Consider the following 10,285-nt stretch of genomic DNA (forward strand, 5'->3'; position numbering starts at 1 on the left):
CAGCAATCTTGATTCCAGCTTGTACTTCATCCAGCCCAGCATTTTGTATGATGTATTCTGCTTGTAAATTAAATAAGCAGGTTGATAATATACAGCCTTGATGTAATCCTTTCCCAATTTGAAACCAGTCTGTTGTACCATGTCCAGTTCTAACTGTTGCTTCTTGATCTGCATACAGATTTCTCAGGAGGCAGTTCCGGTGGTCTGGTATTCTCATTTCTTTAAGAATTTTTCAGTTTGTTGTGATCCACACAGTCGAAGGCTTTGGCGTAGTCAATGAAGCAGAAGTCGATGTTTTTGTAGAGTTCTCTTGCTTTTTGTATGATCCATTGGATGTTGGCAATTTGATCTCTGGTTCCTCTGCCTTTTCTAAATCCACCTTGAATATTTGAAAGTTCTTGCTTCATGTACAATTGAAGCCTAGCTTGGAGAATTTTGAGCATTACTTTGCTAGCATGTGAAATGAGTGCAATTGTGCAGTAGTTTGGACATTACTTGGCACGGGCCTTCTTTGGGATTGGAATGAAAACTGACCTTTTCCAGTCCTGTGGCCACTGCCGAGTTTCCCAAATTTGCTGGCATATTGAATGCAGCATTTTAACACCATCTTTTAAGATTTGAAATAGTTCAGCTGGAATTTCATCATCTCCACCAGCTTTGTTTGTAGTGATGCTTCCTAAGGTCCACTTGAGTTTGCATTCCAGGATGTCTGGCTCTAGGTAAGTGATCACGCTAGTGTGGTTATCTGGGTTGTGAAGATCTTTTTTATAGAGTTCTTCTGTGTATTCTTGCCACCTCTTTTTAATATTTTCTGCTTCTGTTAGGTCCATACCATTTCTGTCCTATATTTCTGTCCTTTCCATCTTTGCATGAAATGTCCCCTTGGTATCTCTAATTTTCTTGAAGAGATCTCTAGTCTTTTCCATTCTATTGTTTTCCTCTATTTCTTTGCATTGATCACTGGGGAAGGCTTTCTTATCTCTCCTTGGTTTTCTTGGGAACTCTGCATTCAGATAGGTATATCTTTCCTTTTCTCCTTTGCCTTTAGCTTCTCTTCTTTCCTCAGCCATTTGTATGGCCTCTGCAGACAATTTTGCCTTTTTTCCCTTAGGGATAATTTTGATCACCACCTCTTGTACAATGTTACAAACCTCCATCCATAGTTCTTCAGGCATTCTATCAGTTCTAATGCTTTGAATCCATTTGCCATTTCCACTATATAACTGTATGAGATTTGATTTAGGTCTTACCTGAATGGCCTAGTGATTTTCCCACTAGGACCTAGTCAAAGGATCTAGTCATTACCTCTGATTTTTGCTTCATTTGCTACAGCCAATCTCTTTTTGGCATATCCATTTTTGTCTTCTAAATATTCTTCAAATCCATCTGCTTCTCAACATTTCTACTGTTTTCTAATAAAAGGCATTAGCATCCCTTGTATTGGATGAATTGCAACAAACTTTTAACTGGCTCCTACAGTCTTGCTTGTTCCCTTTCCAATCTAGCCTTCACACAGCAGCCAGAGCTATTTTTCTAAAGTGAAAATTAAATCACGTCAGTTCTCTTCTTATGCTCTTTATGGTTGCCTTTGCACAAAACCTAGACTTCTCATTGTGGCCTACATTTCTTCATATGATGCAGCTCCTGCCTACTTCTTTCCTTCCTGCTTAGTATTCTGAAATACCCAAGCTCTCCTTCTCTCTCCCTCTTATTTCTAGGTGCATGGATCTAGGTATTTAGCAGTTCCTTAAAAGCTCTTTTTTCACTTTTATATATTAGTCAGGCTAACCTATGCAAGGGGCTTCCCTTGTGGCTCAGTGGTAAAGAATCCCCCTGCAAATGTAGGAGACATGGGTTCAATCCCTGGGTCATGAAGATCCCCTGGAGAAGGAAATGCAACCCACTCCAGTATTCTTGCCTGGAAAATCCCATGGACAGAGGAGCCTGGTGAGCTTCAGTCCATGGGGTCGAAAAGAGTCAGACATGACTTAGTGACTAAACAACAGCAACAAAAGCTATACTAGCTTGTGAAACAAATAAGGCTCCAAATCTCAGTGGTTTAGCACAACCTACAAAGAGTCTAGAGGTCCATATAACTTGCTCCCATCCAGAGACTCATGGATCCAGACTCCCTGTCCACAACATGATCTCAACATGTGGCTTTAAGTGTAGTGATAACAAGAAACCATAAGTGAATAACATTAGTTTGCTCAGAGTCAAATGGCCAGAATCAGTCACACAGCCTCACTCTGACTGCAAAGGAAGCTGGGCTACTTGGGAAGCACAAAGAATCTTTGGTGGGTATTAGCCATTCTCTGCCAGGTCCCAAATTAAAAGACATTTAGTCGGAGAGTTAAACAACAGATGAATCCAGTGAGGGCTATTGGAATAATGTGGAAGATGACAACATGACATGGTCAGACCTGTCATTACTGCTATTAGCTGAAAACAGAGTTTACATTTTCCAAACACCCTGACACCTTTTACTTGGGTGTCATACTTCAAATTTGAGGCCAAGAGATAGCCCCTAAACTCTTGTCTTTATACTTTCCCCTGAGCTCGGCCACTGACGCAAAGGTCAGAGTATTCAATGCCCTCCTGGCATAGTCTGTAGATGGAACACATTCTATGCTGCATGCGAGTCTCTAAAGTTTAGCAGTTACTTTAAGATTTTTTTGATGTGGATAAATTTTAAAGTCTTTATTGAATTTGTTACAATACTGCTTCTGTTTTGTGTTTTGGTTTTTCTGGCCATGAGGCATGGGGGATTTGAGCTCCCTGACCAGGGATCAAACGAAAATGCCCCACATTGGAAAGCAAAGTCTTAAGTACTGGACCACCAGGGAAGTTGTGGCAGTTACTTTTAAGATAGATATATTATAAATTTGTCTAAAGTCATTACTGATTTCACAATAGGATTTTGCTACTATGCATTTTCTCAATCCATGATTACTAAGTGTTTGTCGCTCAGTTGTGCCTGACTGTGTGTGACCCCAGGAACTGTAACCTGCCAGGCTCCTCTGTCCATGGAATTTTCTAGGCAAGAATACAGGAGTAGGTTGCCTTTCCCTTCTCCAGGGGATCTTCTTGGCCCAGGGATTGAACCCAGGTCTCCTGCATTGCAGGCAGATTCTTTACTGTCTGTGCTACAGGGAAGTCACACAAAAACTAAAATTACAGCAATTTTCAGGTAGAGGTTGTAAAGTTCTCTGATGATAAAAGGGATCTTTGGGCTCTGGAAGGTTGGAAATACTGGTGTGGTAGTGGGAGCCCAAGAGTGCAGACAGGGGACTGGGCTCAGTGCTGAGTGACTGATCTGTAATGAGAGTTCCTGACCTAACAAACGAATTATAGAGATGAGAAGTACACACAGGACAGGGGAATGCATAGGCTATCAATAGGGAACCGAATAAGTGCAGACAGCAAGCCGTGGTAGTTGTCACGGATAGAAGAAAAGCTGTTTGAATAGAAAGGACAAGGAAAGCCTCCTGGAGAAGCAGAAGTGGCCAGTTAGTGAAGATGAGGGCTTGGGTGTCCAGAAGCAGGCATGAGTTCAGAATTTGAGAGAATAGGCAAGTAAGAAGCCCCATCTCCTTAGGGATTGCATTGAATTTGTAAATTGCTTTGGGTAGTATACTCATTTTCACTATATTAATTCTTCTGATCCATGAACATGGTATATTTCTCCATCTATTAGTGTCCTCTTTGATTTCTTTCATCAGTGTTTTATAGTTTTCTATATATAGGTCTTTAGTTTCTTTAGGTAGATATATTCCTAAGTATTTTATTCTTTTCCTTGCAATATGACCCAGCAATCCCACTGCTGGGCATACACACTGAGGAAACCAGAATTGAAAGAGACACACGTACCCTAATGTTCATCGCAGCACTGTTTATAATAGTCAGGACATGGAAACAACCTAGATGTCCATCAGCAGATGAATGGATAAGAAAGCTGTGGTACATATACACAATGGAGTATTACTCAGCCATTAAAAAGAATACATTTGAATCAGTTCTGATGAGATGGATGAAACTGGAGCCGATTATACAGAGTAAAGTAAGCCAGAAAGAAAAACAGCAATACAGTATACTAACACATATATATGGAATTTAGAAAGATGGCAATGACAACCGTGTATGCAAGACAGCAAAAAAGACACAGATGTGTATAGCGGACTTTTGGACTCAGAGGGAGAGGGAGAGGGTGGGATGATTTGGGAGAATGACATTGAAACATGTATACTATCATGTAAGAATCGAATCGCCAGTCTATGTCTGATGCAGGATACAGCATGCTTGGGGCTGGTGCATGGGGATGACCCAGAGAGATGTTATGGGGAGGGAGGTGGGAGGGGGGTTTGGGAACGCATGTACACCCGTGGTGGATTCATGTCAATGTATGGCAAAACCAATACAGTATTGTAAAGTAAAATAAAGTAAAAATAAAAATTTAATAAAAGAAGAAAAAAGAAGCCCCATCTCTCATCCCCACCTCTCAGACCTAATGAATCAGAAGCTCCGTGGCTGGGGTGGGAAACCTGCTCTCTTAAACAGTTCCCAGAACATTCTAGGACAGGGGTTGGCCAACAGCAGATCTGGAGAAGCCCTGCCCTATGCACTCCCATGTATGGGAGCTTCTCTGGTGGTTTAAATGGTAAAGAATCTGCTTGCAATGCAAGAGACCCAGGTTCGATCCCTAGGTTGGGAAGATTCCTTGGAGAAGGGAATGGCAACCCACTCAGGTATTCTTGCCTGGAGTATTCTATGGACAGAGGAGCCTGGAAGGCTTCAGTCCATGGAATCGCAAAGAGTCATATATGACTGAGCAACTAACACTTAACTTATGCACTCCCATACCTGCTCTCCATTGAAAATAACTTTTTCCACTTTCTCCTCTCTATTCCAAGCCTGATTTCTCATGTCTTTTCCTTAATGAAAGACAAAACGTTTTGGAAAATAAAAAGACAATGTGGGCAATCTTGTCTTTGCAAGAGGCAGGTAAAATGAGATGCATAATTTCATTTTTTATATCCCCCCAGGCAGGAATGTGATTTCACTTAAAAGTTGTTTTATAGATTCTTTTGGTTTGTTTTACTGACAAAATAATTAACTTGGATCTAATTAAAAGTGAATAAATTGCTCATAGAAGCTGAATAAATCAGTGCTGAGCTGAAGGGTGAAGAAAGTTCCAAGTCTGCAGGTCTAAAAGCAATTAAAAGACAATAGTACACATTGATGGGCTCAGTTCACTTCACTCAAGACACATGCATGCTTATGTGAGTTGCATGCTGACTAGCAAGCACAGGAAAGCGTGAGGTGGGGGCAGACAGGGAGCAGGACCTGGGAAATTTGGGAGGAGCCTTCTACAAGGTCAAATGGACTAGTCATCTGGCATATGCAAAGAATGTAGGACCAGATTTGTTAAGTGGGGTGAGAAAAATGAATATTTTAACAAGTGGTTCCAGAGTTTCCTTAGGGAGGGAACATCTCCTGATTAGCACCTGGGATTAATGGCAAGGGGACAAGAATTAAGTGGAAAAGAGAAAAGGAAGGAGCGAGACTCAGTAGGCAAAAGCATGAGAAATGAGATTAAGCTAGCAGCAGGTTGGTTCTTGGTTGTCAAAGAAAGGCAGAGAGGCTATTTTTAAAAATTGAGGTATAATGGACATATCAAAATAACATTATATATTTCAGATGTATAGCATAATGATTCTATAATTGTATACTTTGCAAAATGATCAGCACAAGAAGTCTAGTTAATATCTATTACCATATATAGTAACAAAATGGTTTTTTTTCCCCCTTGTGATGAGAACTTTTAAGATCTAGTAGTCTCAGCAACTTTCAAATATGCAATACAATATTATTAACTATAGTCACCATGCTGTATGTTACAGTCCCATGACCTAATTTAAGTTTGTACCTTTTGACCCTCTTCAGAGGGCAACAGAGGATGAGATGGTTGGATGGCATCACCGACTCCATGGACTTGAGTTTGAGCAAACTCTGGGACATAATGAAAGACAGGGAAGCCTGGCGAGCTGCAGTCCATGGGGTCGCAGAGTCAGACATGACTTAGTGACTAAACAACAACACATTTCACCCCCCACACCCACCTCTAGCAACTGCTAATCTGTCTACATTCCACATGCAAGTGAGATCATACAGCATTTGTCTCTGGCTTATTTCACTTAGCATAACCCATGTTGTTACAAATGATAAGATTTCCTTATTTCTTTATGGCTGAATAATATTTCATTGTATAAATGGTACTTTAAACAATATTCACTTACAAATATGTACGATATTATAATATGATACACTATCCATCCAAGTTACTTTAAAATTGTTAGTAAAACTTTACAACACAGAGTGGCCTTGACTGATTGGTATCATTTGGTTGTGGGTAGGGGTCTAGAAGTCAAGGAGGAGTCATCTCCATATCTGGCTCAATGACAAGGGGAGAAGCTAAAAGAGCCATAAGAAAGAAGAGAGTGAGAAACTTAGCAAATGCTGGAAAGGATAACTAGAGGTGACTGGGAGAAACATCAGTCCCACAGGAATTCACAGAAGTCGGGGAGGGCGGAAGTGATGGTGCAGGGTTTTCCATAGGATATGGGATGGGGTTCAACTTGACCTCACATAGGTTTCAAAGGGCAAAGTAAGACGCCATTGACATGTGGCTTACAGATCCTGCTAATCAGCTGTGTGACCATGGGCAGGTCAGTTACTCTGAATCTTAATTCTTTTCTCTATAAAATGGAGGAACTGGACCAGTAATGGCATGGCCCATGTATATCTCCCACACTTTCACTGTATCTTTAGTTCACTGTGCCTTTTCTGAAGTCAAGGGTATGAGTGACCCTGATGAGGGATCTTGACAGATGGCAGATTATTTCCTCCTCAGATGCCAGCCTATCCATAAAAGGAAGTGACCTCACAGCACATCATTGTTAAGTGGCTGATCTTTTCTCCTTTCAGAAATGGAGCTTTCTTATCTGCTTTGGCTGAGTTACTCTCTTGTACATGTGTTGGACTGAACATTCTCTTATTTCCAAAGATATTCTCTTATTATAACTGATGCTCTCCTTTTATTATTTCTCCTCTGTTACTAGATTAATATATTAATGGACAAGGTTCTCAAAAGGCCTCCATATGTTCCAAACTTCGATTCTCAAAGTAGGGAGAACTTCAGGAAAGATCCATCCGTCTACTGGACATCACCATTTGGACATCTCTTGAGAATATCAAGCTCAGCTTGCCTCCAAATAAACTCATTATCTTTACTCCTACATCTGCTCTTACCTCCTATTTCCTAGCTCCATGGAATGGCAATTCTACAGTTTCATTTCTCAAGTTTTTGATTCTTCTCTCATTCAATGTCCCTAATTACTAAGTTCTGTTGGTTGTAACTTCTATACATCTGTCAGTTCTGTCCTGTCTTTCCTGGGCTGATTACCACAATACCAGTCCAGGCCACTCTCATCTCTTGTCTTGATTACTTATCACAGTTTGTCCTTATGCTTCCAATTTTTCTTCCCTCCAATCTGTTTTTCCACAGTGAGGTCAGAAAGATGTCATCAAACTGTCAATTCATTTATGTCATAACCTTGCTCAAAACCCATTCTGGCTTCAATTTCCCTCAGACAGGATAAGGAACAAAACTGTAACATAACTTACAACTCCTTAACTCCATCAACTAGAGATGGCCTCTCTTTGTAGCCTCATCTTTTGCTAATCTCTCATTTGTTCATGCTCTATTCTAGCCAAAGGAAATTATTTTATTTCCTCTTGTGTCTGTCTTTCTCTGTCACACCAGTGCTGTTACCATCAGCTCCCATCCCCCCAAAGCCTAGCTAATTTCCATTCATTTTTTAGGACTTAGATGTCACCTCCCCCAGAAAGCCATCCTTTGTCTTGTTGTATATTTGAGATACAACATTTCAAAAATAATTTCATTTGATGAGCTACTCATTCACCTCATAGTACTCTGACCTTATCCCATCTTAGCTCCTAGTTCTGTATATTACACTTTTGTATTTGTAGGCATTGAGTCTCTCTATAGAGTCATCCATCACCAGTTTATCCACCAGTGTGCTCTGGAAGCAATCAGCACTTTATACCTCCTTTCCCAGTGCGGTAATAAGCACCAAGACATGCTTGATTTTTCTAATAAAAAATTTATATATCAATATTATTAATATTTAAAAAAAATTCAGAGAACTTCAACTCTATTACAAGTGTACCTTGGAGATATTGTAGGTTCAGTTCCAGGCCACCACAATAAAGTGAATGTTGTTGCAAAATAAAGCGAGTCACAAGAATCTTTTGGTTTCCCAAGGCATTTCAAGTTATGTTTATAGTTCACTGCAGCCTATTAAGTGTGCCATTGCAGTATGTCTACGGCTACTGACTGATCACGGTGGTGCTTGCTAAAGATTGGGGTGGTTGTGGCAATTTAAGAAGACAACAATGAGGTAGGTTTGCTACAGACGATTTTTCTGTAGCATGAAATGCTGCTTAATAGCATTTTATCCACAGTAGAATGCCTTTCAAAGTTGGAGTCAATCCTATCAAACCCTGCCACGGCTTTATCAGCTAAGCTTATGTAATGTTCTAAATCCTTTGTTGTCATTTTAATAATCAAGTTCAAAGTCTTATATGGGTGTGGTTTGTGGCACCTCAAAACAAATATGATGGTAACATCAAAGATCACTGATCACAGGTCACCATAAGAAATATCACAATAATGAAAAAGTTTGAAATCCTGGTAGAATTGCCAAAATGTGACACAGAGACATGAAGTGAGCAAATGCTATTTGAAAAGTGGCATCTATAGACTTGCTCAAAGCAAGGTTGCCACAAACTTTCAACTTATAAAAAAACGCACTGTTTGAGAAGTGCAGTAAGATGAGGCATGACTGTATTCCCTTTTACCTTCAAACAGTTCTTTGAGGTAGGCTAGGTCTGTACCACAGTGGTTCTCCCCAGCTGTAGGTGTTAAGCTCCTCAATACACCCATTCAGGTAAATCTGTGGTTAAGGAACTTTAGAACTCATAGAAGTTCCCTTTCCTTGTGAGCAAATTTGAGAGTGTAATACAAAATATTTTGAACAAAGCAATCAACGTACTGTACTACATAGTGTCAATATCAAGGACATTTACCTTTTAAAATAACCATAGGTACAGTACACTTTCATTCAGAATCTGCTCCCTACAGCCTTTTAATGCTCGCCTCCCCTAAGACGAAAAACTTGAAATTAATTTTGTTTGTCACTAACATCTGTTATGAAGCATGAAAACAAAATTGTTCTGATTTATGACTCAGAGCTTTTGATTTCTGGCTCCTCAGATCTCAGAGACTCTAAATGACTGGATTTTTGAGATGTGCAAATTACTGGGGGAAGTGTTGCTGAAACTTCCTTCCCATGACAGATTGTTACATGTCCTTAACCTTGCTCAGGAGGAATTCTGATCAAAGTACTTTTAACTAAAGGCTCTCACACCTCTCGGCAAAAGCTTTCCCTACAAACCCAGGGTGCAGTTCTAAGATCATAAGTCATATGCTTTCAATATTCCTTATCCTTCCATATTATGTCACACCGATCTTTACTTCCAGTATACCATCTTCATTCCTAACTCTTTAGTTACTTGTTCTCTTAGAAATGACATGATAATTGGATATACTGAAATTGAAATTGCCCGGGTTAACCAGAACATATGCAGAAGTAATTCTGCTTCTACTGAATTTTTGTATTTGGTGAAATCATGGCTTGGAGAGTATGACAATGGATAATTCTGAACTTTTCCATATTTTGCAGATCAGTCTGATTGCCCTTTTTCTCTGGAATAATAAATTAAATGAGGATGGGTTAGGTGACTTGCTCAAGGTCACGGAAATTATCAGTGGTAAAGTTCACATCAGTTTCCTAATGTATAGGTGGAGAACTTGGCTTTTGGTTTTTTCTAAGTCAGTGTGAGCCATTTATATTTATTCCTGTAATTTTAGACACCTGTGATTGCCCTGGTTTATTTGTTTAAAAATACACATCTGATTTTGGAATATTCTAGATTTATAGAAGAGTTGCAAAGGTAGTACAGAGATTTCCTTCATCTGAGATTCTCCTACCCTTACAAAACTAGAAAATATTTGTCATAATGAGAAATTAGTGTCCAATACAATTAACTAAACTATAAACTTTATTTTTGTTTTACCTTGGCATTTTAAAACTTCTCAAATCACAAAGCATCTCAAATTAGAAAGAAGTACAGACTCTAACCC

This window comes from Capricornis sumatraensis, chromosome 9 (genome assembly GCF_032405125.1).
Source record: "Capricornis sumatraensis isolate serow.1 chromosome 9, serow.2, whole genome shotgun sequence".
Lineage (NCBI taxonomy): Eukaryota > Metazoa > Chordata > Mammalia > Artiodactyla > Bovidae > Capricornis > Capricornis sumatraensis.